Here is a 15,988-nt window from a genome sequence, read left to right as displayed (position 1 = left end):
CATTTCAATTTGCTGTCTAACAGCGGATTGTAATCAATAAAGGTAATATATGGTCCTTGAGGCCCCTGCCTCACAGCAGCAAAACCAGACTCCAACTTTTTTGTATCAGGTACCTTTCGTAGTGCCCTCATGGCAATAACAGTAGACTGATGCCACGCTTCAGGAGGAGTCTTAATTGAGCCCAAACAGTAGCGTATACATCTGTGCCAGAGAGCTGTGACACAGTGATATTAATGGGTGGTTGTCAATTATCATTATTCAATGCCTGAGTTTGAACCAAATCTACAAATTCCGTCCACCAGACAGAGTATTGTTCTCCTGTCAAAATTGTCTTAAAAAGAGATTTCCAATCCACTGGTAACATAGTATGTCCTTCTGCAATTGTATCCAATAAATTGATAGTAAAGGAGGAATGTTACCCATTTTCTTTCACCGATCTCCTCAGTTCCCTTACCATCTCATATGACAATTGTTCGTGATGTGAGTTTTCATTATGATATACAACAGGCATTGCTTGAAAAAATTCAATATTGCCCTCCTCCAATGCTCGCCTCCAGCATTTCTGTATAAACCTTTCTGGCTCAGGTCCTATAGGTCTTACTGTTTGCTCATCATAGTGGCTAGAGGAATAGGATGAGGTATAAGATGGTGGTGGAATATGTGAAATACTTGCTGCAGCCTTTTGCATGCTGTTTGTATTATTTCTTCCATGCTAGGAGCACCTGCAGCCATAGCACATACTGGAGCTAAAGAAGGATATAAATCTGGTTCTCTTTCAGAATCAATAGGACTGGGATCAAACAGATCCTTTTTCTCCTGATCATTATCCTCAGGTGATGTTTCATTAACAAAAACAACAATATCTGATGGCGATGCAGGCGGAGCATCCACAAGGACGTGATTTGCTTCCTCAAATTGTTGCAAAGCCAAGTATACCACACACCAAGTAATAATATCATCAGGGCGGACATTGTGATGAGAAATTTGGCAGGTTTGTAAACATTCGCCGACCTTTCGCCAGTGAGTAAGATCATAGGAACCATCTGATGGATACTAGGGGCAAAATTGTTTGACCCATATAAGTAATTGGATGAGGCTTTGGGGTTAGAGTTTATAACCCTGTTCCTTGGTGATGTGCAACAGACAGTCTTTATGCAGTTTTTGGGATTTTGTTGCGCCTTGCCCCATTATAAGAAATGCTGCTTGACTTCGCAAAAGGCTAACCTGTTCTATAGCCAGCCATGAAAGGAGTTCTGTGGTGATCAGCTCAACACACACCTGCTTTATTCAGTCGGGGTATGCCACCAGATGGGATCACATCAGTAGTAATGAAGTCCCTGTAAATCGGGAGCCATTTGTTGGCGTATGAATACGAGACTCACAAGCTGAGAGCAAAATGGATCTGTTTATTGCAGAATTAAGACAGTACTTATACACTTAGCGTGAGAATCTTTGTTCAGTCCTTCTCACGCAAGCTGGTTGCAGGTCTGTAATAAATGTCGGCCTGACAGTTTCTTTGTTTTCTCAAGGTTTGCAGGCTTCAAAGAAAGAAGATGCCTTTCCTGTTCTCAGATCGTGTGTAATCTGCTTTCTCTCGTGCTTCCCAAGAATTTTCTGCAGTGTCAGGCTTTGCTCTTTCCTCACAGCTGTTTATACCAGTGATATCTAATTTGTGACCCACTGACTATAGATGACTCTTCAGAAGAGTTAATCTAGCATTTCCTGGATCCTCAAGATTTGAAAATGGTTTGAGACCTTATAAAGACTGCAGAGTGGCTACCTAAACAATTTATCACACAATTGGAAGCATATGTTATGTGGCCAAAATGGGTGTCCCTCATGGCAAGGCATGCACCTCCACATAGCTGAAATGCATGCCTTCTAGTCATTTGGTAGGGGAATGGTTGGAATATTGTTATGCCAAGATGGTGTTGACTCAGAGAATTTAACTTTAAAAATATTTAGTTATTAATTCAGGTACTGAGAAACAAAGAAGACAAATAAATAAACACTTAGGGAAAACACCTTTCTTCTCCCTTCCCCAGGCTTGACTTTAGTCCAGACAACTCTTCCCCCCTCCCTAGTCTCCACTGCCCTTATTTTTGCCATGCATTACATTCTGTCTCTTCAGTGAGGCAACAAACAGTGCAGCATGTTTGGAACAGTGCATAGTGTTCTTTCTTACACTGCTCCTGGCTTTTTATTAATGTCCTCTGCTCTGGCATGGGCTTATCTACAGGCTGCAGCCCCTTTTGGGGGTATACCTACTTTGTTGTGGATTATCCATGGGCTATAGTCCCCTCAGACATACCACCTCCTCTGACATGGAACATCTTATGAGAGTGTCTCCAACTGTGTCCCCAACAGTGTCCCTTTCCTCGTGTCTCTTTCTGTTTTTCCTTACCCATCCTCACATGCACCCTCCTGTGTGTCCTGTCCCTAGCTGCTACCACCCTTTGTTAAATATGTTTGTGCAGAGGCGTCATGTTGAAGTTTTGCTATGTGGTGGGTTGTTTTCATCAGTTGCTGTGTTAGCTAGTTGTAATCAGCTGTGACTAGCACAGGACAGTTCATGGTCTATGCATGTACAGATCAATCTTGCAGACCCATTCTATCAAAAACCTGCCATTTATGCTAAGTATAGATATACTACAAGCACTTTAAGGGAATCTTTGTTGTCAGCTGTTGCTGAAAGGTGAAGTATCACTGAAGCAAAAAGGGAAAATCAGACAATGTATCAAACTAAGCCTTTCAAAAATATAATCTTATTATTGACTTAGCTTCATTGCACATATTTATTAACCTGAAGTATTAATGCATTTTGCTGAATGTTGCATGTGCCTAACACATAATATACATATTCCAAACAAAGCTTTTTACTTTACAAATGCTCATGTGTAAGACCTCAATGTCTTGGTTTGAAAGACAGGTATGGTCTAAGGAAAGGCAAGAGCCCCTTTCCTGCGATGCAGAGTGCAACCCCCTCCCTTTTCATTATTTTAGGTCCAAATCAGAGGCCTTCAGGCAGGAGATGTGGGGATAGGAATAAGAGTTCTTTACTGATATCTAACAAGGCAGAAAACAACAACAGCTATAAAAATTGACAACAGAACAGAACAGTATAACTCAGTTCCAGTCCCTTTTGGCCGCAGGCCGCCTCCCTGCGCTCAGTTACCGACGCTGGGGGCAGGGCAGGTCCCGCGCAGTTGAAGAGGTCTGGGTGATGGCGGCAGCGGCCCAAGGGTGAGAGGGATGGGGAAAGTGACTCCCCCCTCACAGTGTCGGTCGTGGTGCTTGGCAGAGTGTCCGGAGGTAGTAGGGTCAAGTGGGAGAGCAGCAGAGTGATGTCCAACAGCAGGGACTGTGGATCTCAGCGCTGGGGTGGCAGGGGAGATGCCAGATCCGAGCACGGGGCGTCCTCTCCCTCCACGAGCCAAATGAGAGAGTTTCCAGCCCGCTCCCGATCCCTGTCCCACCTTTCCTTTTTCTGGTTTCTGCCCCCCCTCCCTCCACCCACCTCCCTGCAAGAGAACATTACCTTAAGGTGTAGCCACTTAGCATAACAATGGGAGAAATTCCATAGAAAGAAAAGGGAAGCATTCAACCCCCAACATTATCCACCCCTGAATTTTTCCCATACTAATATGCTATATCAAATTAAACCGTTACATTATATATACATACATGCAGTTAGAGACATAGGCACAGTACTATAGGTATTTCACCCTAAAACAAGGTCTCCTTGGGGTATGCATCGTGTCTCTCCATCCTTTTGCATCACCCACCAGGTGCAACCTGGTCCTTGAGCGAATACAACTCCCCGGATGGGATTGTCTTTGCTGGAGGAAGGATTCACCCAAAGAGTTTTCCCTAGCATACCTCTCATGTGTACCACTGGAACCTTATCTCCATCTGATATTCCCAAGGGCTCAGATTGGGCAGGGCCTGCTCGGTTAGTGGAATCTCGGGTGTTCACTAACCATGTGGCCTTTCGTAGATTAATCTCCCAGTTCTTGAAAGTTCCCCCACCCAGTGCCTTCAAGGTGGTTTTAAGCAGGCCATAGCACCATTCAACTTTCGCTGCAGCTGGTGCATGGTAGGGGATATGGTACGCCCACTCAATGCCGTGTTCTCTAGCCCAGGTGTGTATAAGGCTGTTCTTGAAATGAGTCCCATTGTCTGACTCAATTCTCTTAGGGGTACCATGTCTCCAAAGAACTTGTTTTTCCAGGCCCAAGATGGTGTTCTGAGCAGTGGCATGAGGCACAGGGTAGGTCTCTAACTATCCAGTGGTGGCTTCCACCATGGTCAGTACATAGCGCTTGCCCTGGCGAGTTTGACGCAGTGTGATGTAGTCAATCTGCCAGGCCTCCCCATACTTATATTTGGCCCATCGCCCCCCATACCAGAGGGGCTTCATCCACTTGGCCTGCTTGATGGCAGCACACGTTTCACAGTCATGGATAACCTGAGAAATACTGTCCATGGTTAGATCCACCCCTCGGTCTCGTGCCCACTTATAGGTGGCATCTCTGCCCTGATGACCTGAGGCATCATGGGCCCATCGAGCCAGGAACAACTCTCCCTTGTGCTGCCAATCTAAATCTATCTTTGACACCTCTATCTGTGCCGCCTGATCTACTTGCTCATTGTGTCGGTGTTCCTTACTAGCCCGACTTTTGGGGACATGGGCATCTACATGACGGACTTTCACAGGCAGCTTCTCTACCTGGGTGGCAATGTCTTTCCATTCATCGGCAGCCCAGATTGGTTTTCCCCTACGTTGCCAGTTAGCCTTTTTCCACCTTTCCAGCCAACCCCACAGAGCATTGGCTACCATCCATGAATCAGTGCAAAGGTAGAGTTTTGGCCACTTCTCTCTTTCAGCAATGTTCAGGGCCAGCTGAACAGCTTTAAGTTCAGCAAGTAGACTCGATCCACCTTCTCCTTCGGTAGCTTGTGCAACCTGTCATGTCGGGCTCCATATGGCTGCTTTCCACTCCTGATTCATCCCCACAATGTGGCAAGAACCATCACTGAAAAAAGCATAGCATGTTTCATCTGCTGGCAGTTGGTTATAAGGTGGGGCTTCTTCGTCCCGGGTCACTTGTTCCTGTTCCTCTTCGTCAGCAAGACCCAAGTCTTCCCCCTTTGGCCAGTTGGTAATTATTTCCAAAATCCCAGGGCGATTCGGGTTTCCAATACGGGCGTGTTGTGTGATGAGGACAATCCATTTGCTCCATGTGGCGTCAGTGGCATGGTGGGTTGAGGGAACCTTTCCTTTAAACATCCACCCCAGCACTGGTAGTCGGGGTGCCAGGAGGAGTTGTGTTTCTGTGCCAACCACCTCTGAGGCAGCTTGAATCCCTTCATAGGCGGCCAAGATCTCCCTCTCCGTTGGATTATAGTTGGCCTCAGATCTTTTGTAGCTTCGACTCCAGAATCCCAGTGGTTGGCCTCGCGTCTCACTAGGCACCTTCTGCCACAGGCTTCAGGACAGATCATGGTTCCTGGGTGCAGAGTAGAGCACGTTCTTTACATCTGGTCCCGTCCTGACTGGGCCAAGGGCTACCGCATGAGCAATCTCCTGCTTGATCTGGGCAAAGGTTTGCTGCTGTTCAGGGCCCCAGTGGAAATCGTTCTTCTTGCGGGTGACCAGATAAAGAGGGCTCACAATCTGGCTGTACTCGGGAATGTGCATTCTCCAAAAGCCTATGGCACCTAGGAAGGCTTGTGTTTCCTTGTTGCTGCTTGGTGGAGACATTGCAGTTATCTTATTGATGACCTCGCCAGGAATTTGGCGCCGTCCATCTTGCCACTTTACTCCCAGGAACTGGATCTCTGGGGCAGGCCCTTTGACTTTGCTATTTTAATGGCGAAGCCGGCTCCCAGCAGAATCTCAATGATCTTTTTTCCTTTCTGAAATACCTCCATTGCCCTGTTCCCCCACACAATGATGTCATCAATGTACTGCAGATGTTCTGGAGCTACACCCCTCTCCAGTGTAGCCTGGATCAATCGATGACAGATGGTGGGGCTGTGTTTCCACTCCTGGGGGAGTCGGTTCCACGTGTATTGCACACCCCTCCAGGTGAAAGCAAACTGAGGCCTGCACTCTACTGCCAGAGGAATGGAGAAAAATGCATTGGCGATGTCAATGGTGGTGTACCACTTTGCTGCCTTGGACTCCAGCTCGTACTGGAGTTTCAGCATGTCCGGCACAGCAGCGCTCAGTGGTGGAGTCATTTCATTCAATGCACGATAATCCACAGTTAATCTCCATTCTCCTTCAGATTTACGAACAGGCCAGATGGGGCTTTTGAAGGGTGAGTGGGTTTTACTGACCACCACTTGGCTCTCCAGCTCACGGATCATCTTGTGGATGGGGATAACGGCATCTCGATTCGTCTGGTACTGCCGGCGGTGCACTATTGAGGTAGCAATTGGCACCTGTTGCTCTTTTACCCTGAGGAGTCCCACTGCAGATGGGTTTTCTGATAGCCCAGGCAGGGTGTTCAACTGCTTAATGCCCTCTGCCGCCACAGCAGCTATTCCAAAAGCCCACCTGAGTCCCTTTGGGTCTTTGTAATAGCCATTCCTGAGGAAGTCTATGCCTAAGATACATGGTGCCTCTGGGCCAGTCACAACTGGATGTTTCTGTCGCTCTTTCCTAGTCAGGCTCACCTCAGCCTCCAGCAAAGTCAATTCCTGAGATCCCCCCATAACCCCGGCAATTGAAACAGGTTCCTCCCCAACATGTCCTGATGGTATTAATGTACACTGTGAACCAGTGTCAACCAATGCTCTGCGTTCCTGTGGCTCTGATGTGCCAGGCCATCGGATCCACACCGTCCAAAAGATCCGGTTTTCCCGTGCCTCTCCCTGGCTAGAGGCAGGGCCCCTCTAGCCCTGGTTATTATTTCTCTCCTGGGCTTACATAGTGGAGGTTCTTTTAAGGGGATTTGACAGATCATCTTCCCTTCTGTAATACCCTGCACCTTGGTCATGGGAGGCTGAGGCTACCTTCACTTTAGTGGAGTTCCCTCTGTTGGTGTTCCCCTCCCTGAGTTGGCGCACCCCTGCTCCCAGGACAGAAGTGGGTTTCCCACCCCGCCTTCTCATGTCTTCCCCGTGGTTACGTAGAAGGAACCACAGGTCAGCGCATGGGGTGTGCCCTCTCTACCTAGCTGGGGGACGTTGGGCTCTACTTTTGGGGTCCATGACTCGCACTGGTGCTGCACTGATCTTCCTCACCTCTTCCCTTATCTCCTTCATCTCCTCCTTAAACTCCTCTCTGAGGTCCTTAACCACAGCAGAGACATGAGCCTGCACTGGGCCAGCCATCATACTCTGAAAATTCCTGAGCCTGTTGGCAACAGAACCCACTGTCACTTGGTTGGTATCAGCATTAATCATTGCAATAAAGGGGGTATATTGAGATGGGCCCAGGTTTGCCAGATTCCACAACATTTGCCCTCTGCACCTGACCTTGTCAGGGTCATTGTCATGCTGTCCATCCCTCCCCAAGGGCACCTCCAGTACTGCCACTTCTCTCAGCTGTTGGATCCCTTCCTCAAGGGTATTCCAACACGTTCTCTGGTGGTGCTCCTGCATTCTTTCCCTGTGGACAAATCTCTCTCTCACACTCATTAAAAGTCGCTCCCAGAGGGAAAGGAGATCTGTCTCCCTTACAAATACTTGGTCCACACCTGAGTCCTGGGCCAAGGCTCCCAAATTCCTTGCCTCAGTACCATCCAGTTGCACACCTGTACCCATAAGGTCCCAGACCCGCAGTAACCAGGTTGTAAAAGGCTCACGGCCCCGTCGTACAATGTCTTTTCGCAGGTTATGGAGACTCTCGTATGACAGGGACTCGATGATGATCTCAACTTCTGGCTCCCCTGCTGGTTGTGAGGGGCCCCCTTCCTGACCCTTATTATCTAGGTGCCTTGTTTTCATCTTAGACTTCCTAGTTTCCACAGGGGCAACTGCTGCTGCTGAGTGCCCTTGCAGTTCAGCTGGAACCTGGACAGATGTAACGTCTGTGGGTCCCACTGCTGCACCATCAGAGTCTCCCTCTTTAAGGCAGGGGGAGGGTTTCTCACCAGCTGGGGAGAGGTACTCCTTCAGCATCTGGCCCATCTCATGTACCTCCTTCGCTAGCACCCCCACCCATTCTGGGTGGTTCCTTTCCAAGGTGGGCTGTGGGGCAGGGTCAAACTCTGGGTTAATATCCCTAGTCTCTGGAATAGGGTCAGGCTCTGGGGTAATCTCACTAATCCCTGGGGTAGGTATCAGGGTTGTTATCCAAGTCAATCTCCCCTTATCTCTGAATGTTAGATAGAACAGGTTTAACAGGGATATAAGCAACACTAGCCACAGTATAATGTCATTAGCATTTAAAGCGGATTGGAACCCCTTGAAGACTGGTGGGGTGAACTTCAAAAACCGTGTGATGGGTTGGGAGAAGATTTTACCTGCTGCCACTTCCTCACAGTAAGTACCATTATTGAAGTAGCCCTAGAAACACACACTTAGAGTGCGATAGCTCTGAATCCGTGTGGCCATCTTCCAGAGAAAATTAAAAATCCATGAATTTCTCAACTGATCAACCCACAAAATGAACTGGATAATAGCCATAGTAACCTTGGTTATGAGACTCATGTTTAAAAAAGGGCTTGCAAATGGGAGAGATATAGCAGTGACCACATGGAGGCCAATCCAGGGTAAGCTGGACAGTATGGTGTCTCTTACCACAAGCTTGGGTAATTCAAGAACTGTTATTCCCTTTCCTAACCCTCTCTCAATGCCCTCAGGCAATGCCCCACGTTGGGCACCAAAAGCTGTCTTGGTTTTAAAGACAGGTATTTGCTAAGGAAAGGCGAGAACCCCCTTCCTGAGATGCAGAATGCAACCCCCCCTCCCCTTTAATTATTTTAGCTCCAAATCAGAGGCCTTCAGGCAGGAGATGTGGGGATAAGAATAACAGTTCTTTACTGATACCTAACAAGGCAGAAAACAACAACAGCTATAAAAATTGACAACAGAACAGAAGAGTATAACTCAGCTCCAGTCCCTTTTGGCCACAGCCTGTCTCCCTGTGCTCACTTACCGGTGCTGGGGTCAGGGCAGGTCCCGCGCAGTTGAAGAGGGCTGGAGTGATGGCGGCAGCGGCCCAGGGGTGAGAGGGATGGGGAAAGTGACTCCCCCCTCACGGTGTCAGTCGTGGTGCTTGGCAGAATGTCCGGAGGTAGTAGGGTCAAGTGGGAGAGCAGCAGAGTGATGTCCAACAGCAGGGACTGTGGATCTCAGCGCTGGGGTGGCAGGGGAGATGCCAGATTCAAGCACAAGGCGTCCTCTCCCTCCACGAGCCAAACGAGAGAGTTTCCAGACCGCTCCCGATCCCTGTCCCACCTTTCCTTTTTCTGGTTCCCCCCCCTCCCTTTACCCACCTCCCTTCCAGAGAACATTACCTTAAGGTGTAGCCACTTAGCATAACAATGGGAGAAATTCCACAGAAAGAAAAGGGAAGCATTCAACCCCCAACACTCAACTTTAATATTGCTTGGAGAATTAAAATAGCCTAGTGATGCCTTAAGGAGCTTGGAAATAAAATAACACACTTTCGAGATAATATTAGTATAGGAGATAATATAAAGGTTGGTTTTTATTGGAGGCCTCCTGGGGCAGATATGGAAAATGTCCACAAAATGCCCTCCCCACCCACGGGGTGAATACAGTTTTTTAAGTTTAGCAAACTAGCATCATTGACAAAAATCACCAATTAGAGACATAAGAGGTGAGGTAATTTCCCCCTTTCTAAATCCTTCCCCCTCAGGTAGAAACTGAACTTTGTTTATGAAAATGTGTCTTGAAGAGCTGTTTTCCAACCTTGGTTTCTAAGGAGAACAAAGATAGCATAGGGGTCTTGGAACACGTTTTGTATTTCTGTCTAGGAAAATAGTGAAGCTAAGTTACAGTAATAGGCTACAGAAATACAAATATATGTGTAAAGAGTACAGAGATTATATTAAAAAAAAAGGCAAAAATCAGCACAGCATCACTAGGATGCTTTGTTTCTTAACAGCAACATTAATGTAGTAGCTTACTATCCTTAATTCTTGTGCTTTGAGCTACACATTCACAAAAGTAATTCACACATACATACACTAAATTCCCCAGTAGCTGGGCTTAGATAATCTATCCAGTAGCTGGCCCCTGGATCCCCCCCAGTGTCCCCAGTTGCCTTCCACAGAAACACATACACATATGTAAATAAGTCTCTTATTCCATCCCCAGACCCCACAGGCTCTTTGGCAGTGTTACGGACCCTGCCTTGAGTTCAGATTTTTGGCAGCAGCTCTACTTAGGTGACCCTCACCTAAATTGCTCTGACTCGAAAGTGTTGGGGGTTGAACTGTTCCCTTTTCTTTCTGTGGAATTTTTCCCATTGTTATGCTAAGTATTTGTGGCTACACCTTAGTAGCAATAGTTTTCTCTCGAAGGGGGGTGGGGGATAGGGGGAGACCAGAAAAGGAAAGGTGGGACAGGGGCCTGGGCTCTTGCTCTCGTTCTCTTGCTCGCTCGTGGAGTCGAAGGAAGACAGCCAGGGATCCTACCTAGCATCTTCCCCACAATCCCAATGCCGGGAGCCACGTTCCCTGCTGTCGGACATCGCTCTGCTGCCTTCCCACTTCATCCTACTACCTCCGGGCACTCTGCCAAGCACCACGACCGACACCGTGAGGGGGGAGTCACTTTCCCCATCCCTCTCACCCCTGTGCCGCTGCCGCCATCACTCCAGCCCTCTTCGACTGCGCGGGACCTGTCCTGCCCACAGCACCGGTAACTGAGCACAGAGAGAGAGGGCCTGTGGCCAAAAGGTACTGGAACTGAGCTATACTGTTCTGTTTTGTTGTCAATTTTTATAGCTGTTGTTGTTTCTGTGGTTTGCCTTGTTAGATATATTAGTAAAGAACTGTTATTCCTATCCCCATATCTTGTGGCTGAAAGCCTCTGATTAGAAACTATAATAATTAGAAGGGAGGGCGTTGCACTCTCCATCTCAGAAAAAGGGGTTCTTGCCTTTCCTTAGCAAATACCTATCTTTCAAACCAAGACAGCAAGTTCTTAAGAATAGCCAATTAGGTCTATTATAAAATGAGTTATTTATTGAATAGACAGGAGGTAGCAGATAAAATACCTTAATCAGAGTTACTTACTACACAGTATAAAACTAAAGAACTAAAGAACTACTAGTAGATTACATAAAACAGTGCACGACATTAAGGTACCTATATTAAAGCTAGCAAAGAAATACTATAGATTAGGAGTCAATGCAACTTACCACCAAATTGACTATAGGGTACACAGAGTCCTTTCACTCAACCCCTGGGAGAGTAATCACAAAAGGCAGTGCCATGACTTTGGGGAGAAAACCACGTTTCAAGGAATGATCGGAGGATTTCTGCTTTGTGAAAGTATGGTGTAGCTTTCATAGTTTGTAAAGTAGTGTCTGTCAGAAATTCCAGTTTATCTTTCCACATCTTGCTTCCACAGCAAGATGTTAACTGTCAGCAGAAAGCATTAATTCCATGGTGCAGAAATAACTCACTACAAGGCAAATTGTCTTACTCCACCAAGGCTCATGTGAGGCTCATGTGAGCACAAGATGCCCTGAGTTATTGCACCAGCTAACAAGCAACAGACAAGCTCTCCTGTGGCAGGGGGAGATGCCCTGCTACAGGCAGTTGGCTTGGACCCCCTGGTCCCTCTGATACCCAGTTCCTCCAGGTGCCTCACCCTTAGAGACACATGCATACTCATCTCCCAAGCCATTTCACCTAATTGCTGTCTATTCTGATTTGATAGTTGCTAGCAATCATGCACTGACTTACATACCTTCACTCACCCACTCAGTCACTCCAGTTGCTGGCACCACAGACACGTGGCCTGTGATCCCCACTGCAGTTGGTGACATTTAAAACTTTGTACACACACACAGAAATTAGTTAGAAATGGAATTTAATGACAAGACAGGACAGGTTGCATTGGTGTATTGTATCTAGCTGAGATGGAGTTCATTTCCCCATAGCAGCCCTCACAGTGCCATGCTTTGCATTGTTAGCTGGAAAGGTGTTGATAACATAGCAGTTTTGGCTACTGCTGTCCAGTGCTGGCACAGCATCAGTACTATCTCTCCAACATTCTGCCCCTCCATCAACGGGGCTGGGGATGTGCAAGATCCTGGGAGGGGACACAACTAGGCTAGCTGACCCAAACTGACCAAAGGGGTATTCCACACCATATGATGTCAGCTCAGATATAAAAGCTAAGGGAAGGAGGAGGAATGGGCGGCATTCGTTATTTACAATGTTTGCCTTCCGGAGCAACTGCTACATGTGCTGAAGCCCTGCTTCCCTGGAAGTGGCTGGACATCACTCACTGATGGGAAGTAGAGATTAATTTTTTTTCTCTTTGCTTGTGTGCACGCAAACTTTTGCATTTGCTTTAGTAAACTGCCTTATCTCAACCTACAAGTTGTCTTCCATCTTATTTTCTCTTCCTTGTCCAGCAAAGAAGGGGGAGTGATAGAGTGGGTTGGTAGGCACCTGGCATCTAGCCAAGGTCAACCCACCATAGTTGGTCAGGCACAAGGCATTGCCAGACAAGCATACTGACTGTCCACCTGCTTAGACACAATTGGCCTTTTTTATCCCCTTATCCCTCTTTTTTCCCCAGACTTGTCCCTCTCTAAGTCTTCTAGATCCCTTTCATTCCCCACCTTTGGTTCCTCCCCTAAACACCCCATAAGTCTTGTACAATCCCAAAAAGCTCTTTCCCTGCATCCCAAGGGGTATGGAATACATTATCACAGTTACCACCCTCAGTGTAAAAGGTGCTTGAGGGAGCTGTCCATTTATTCACAAGAGGGTTGAGGTTGGAAGGGACCTCAGGAGATCATCTTGTCCAACCCCCCTGCTCAAACAGGGCCACTGAGAGCAGGATGCCCAGGACCATGTCCAGATGGCTTTTGAATATTTTCAAGGAGGCAGACTCCACAACTTCTCTGGGAAATCTGTTCCAATATTTGGTCACCCCCACAGTAAAGAAACATTTCCTGATGTTTAGAATCTCCTGTATTTCGTCTTGTGCCTCTGGTCCTGTCACTGGGCCCCACTGAAGAGCATGGCTCTGTCTGCTTTGCACTCTCTGCTCAGGTAGTTATATACATTGATAAGATCCCTCTGAGCCTTCCGTTTTCCAGGTTATAAAGTTCCAGCTGTCTCAGCCTTTCCACATATGAGAGATGTTCCAGTCCCTTAATTATCTTTGTGGCCCTTCATTGGACTTCTTCTAGTATGCCCATGTCTGTGGTGGTTTAACCCCGGTAGGCAACTAAGCGCTACACAGCTGCTTGCTCACTCCCTCAGTGGGATGGGGGAGAGCATTGAAAGGGTAAAAGTGCAAAAACTTATAGATTGAGATAAAGACAGTTTAATAAGAAAATAAAAAAGGGGATGAAAAGAAAAGAAAAGAAAAGAAAAGAAAAGAAAAGAAAAGAAAAGAAAAGAAAAGAAAAGAAAAGAAAAGAAAAAAGAAAAGAGAAAATATAAGAAAAGAAAAACAAGTGCTGGGAAAAAATCTCAGTTGCTCACCACCAGCTGACTGATGCACAGCCAGTTCACGATCAATGGCAGCCCCAGCACGATTTCCCCTCACCTGGGTTTTATTGCTGAACACAACATCATATCATACGGAATATCCCTTTGGTCAGTTGGGGTCAGGTGTCCCAGCTGTGTCCCCTCCAAACTTCTTGTGCACTCTCAGCCTACTTGTTGGGGGAGAGGTGTGAGAAGCAGAAAAGGTCTCAAGTCCATGTAAGCTCTGCTCATCATTAACGAAAACACCACTGTGTTAACAGCAGTGTTTTCATCACAAATCCAAAACAAAGTCTGGGAAGGTCCCTGTTGACTCAGAGGTAGCCAACAGTATTCCAATTTACAAGGGTATGAGAGAAGACCCAGGAAACTAGAGAGCTGTTAGACTAACCTCAATACCTGGAAAAATTATGAAGATCATATTGGGTGCTATTGAAAAGCATTTAAAGGATAATACAAATCATCAGGCACTGTCAGCATGGGTTCAAAAAGAGTCCTGCCTAGCTGATTTAACATCCTTCTACAATAAGATCACCTGCCTAGTAGATGAGGGGAAGGTGGCAGATGTTGTTTTTCTGGATTTTAGTAAAGTTTTTAATGTTGTCCCTCACAGCATCCTTCTGGACAAGCTGTCCAACTGTGAGATGAGTGGGTATGCAGTGCACTGGGTGAAGAACTGACTGAAGGGCAAGGCTCAAAGGGTTGTAGTAACTGGGGCTACATCTGGCTGGTGATCAGTCACCAGTGGTGTTCCTTGGGGCTCAATTCTAGGGCTGATTCTGGTCAATATTTTTATCAGTGATCTGCATGTAGGAATTGAATGCACCCTTAGTGAGTTTGCTGCTTATACCAAACTGGGAGGTGCTGTTGACTGTTTTGAGGGACAAGAGGCCTTGCAGAGGGATCTGGATAGATTGGAGCATTGAGTAATCATCAGTAGCATGAATTTAACAAGAAAAAAAATGCTGTATTCTTCACCTGGGATGGAGCAATGCCATACAGAAGTATAGATTGGGAGAGGAATGGCTGGAGAGCAGCCCTGCAGAAAGGGATCTGGGAGTGCTGGTTGATGGTAGGCTCAAAGCCCCATCCAACCTGGCCTTGAACACTGGTCTTCATCATGGACTGCAGACAATCTCTGGTCTGCATCCAGAGGAGGGAAGAAAAGCTGGTGAAAGGGCTGGAAGGCATGTCCAATGAGGAGTGACTGAGGACTTGGGGTTTCTCTAGTTTGGAGAGAAGGAGCCTAAAGAGGGACCCCATTTCTCTCTACAACTTCCTGAGGACAGAAGTAGAGTGGGAGGTGCTCATTTATTGTCTCTGGTATCCAATGACAGGACACATGGGAATGGTTCAAAGCTGTTTTAGGGGAGGTTCAGACTTGGTATTATGAAGCATTTATTTCCTGATAGGGTGGTCAGACACTGGAACAGGCTTCCTAGAGAGGTGGTTGATGCCCCCAGCCTGTCAGTGTTTAAGAGGCATTTGACAATGCCCTTAATAAGATGCTTTCCAGCAAAAAACAGTACATTTTCCAGCCCTAATTCCATGTAATTTTCATCATGCTCAGGTCCCACAGTATCCAATACATCATCATTAAACTCCACCCCCCTTCCCATTCTTTGAGATATACAGTGATATCTTTCCCTTAGTCTATGGGCAGCCCTCTAAAGTGTTCATAAAATGCCTATAAGATATCCATTGAATTAATTTAGTCCATGACTTTAGTCTCCATCTATTATGGGGGTCACTCGGGAAAGGAGAGATAGTGTGTTGTGTTGGATTGCTGCACACTGAAGCCATTTCATGTTGTGTCATCCCTGCACTTGACTCGTTCCTCACGAGATTCAGTCTTCATTGGTTCAATTAAGTCCTGTGACTTAATACCTTTGACGTGTGGCAGCCACAGCAGTGGCAACATACATCATCATATAACACTGGCATCATACAATTCAAATCATGGGTTATTTTCACCCAAGACTACAGCTCCTTGAAGTACATGTTGGAATTCCCCATCCTTCTGCATTACTGCCAAGTGCACCCAGGTCCTCAAGCAAAAGTAATCCCATCAATGAGTTTGCCTTTTCCCAGCGAATGAATAACCTACTTGAGGGGCGCTTTGGGGTCCTTGGTGGTCTTGATCCTCCTCTATTGATTTTGCCTGCTCCTTGACTCCACTTCTGCGCTTGTGCTGTATATTGTGTGGTCACCATGGACCTGAACAGGAAAATTGGATCCATAAAGGTGCTGCTCTACCTTCATACAACCCCTCTCCCAACCTTTCCAGGTACATCCTGTTTTAACTTTCCCACTTGAATGATCATCGG

At 46.8% G+C, this 15,988-nt stretch overlaps 1 protein-coding gene across 6 annotated transcripts in view; it reads left to right on the top strand.

Moving 5' to 3' along the window:
* LOC148220173 (mitochondrial nicotinamide adenine dinucleotide transporter SLC25A51-like) overlaps window positions 1-15,988 on the top strand; it is a 57,978-nt gene that overhangs the window by 14,876 nt on the left and 27,114 nt on the right. The window lies entirely within an intron of this gene.

Source organism: Sturnus vulgaris, chromosome W (genome assembly GCF_052056855.1).
Source record: "Sturnus vulgaris isolate bStuVul1 chromosome W, bStuVul1.hap1, whole genome shotgun sequence".
In the NCBI taxonomy this organism is placed as follows: domain Eukaryota; kingdom Metazoa; phylum Chordata; class Aves; order Passeriformes; family Sturnidae; genus Sturnus; species Sturnus vulgaris.
The sequence above is the reverse complement of the archived record's forward strand: the minus strand, read 5'-3'. Positions and strand labels throughout refer to the sequence as shown.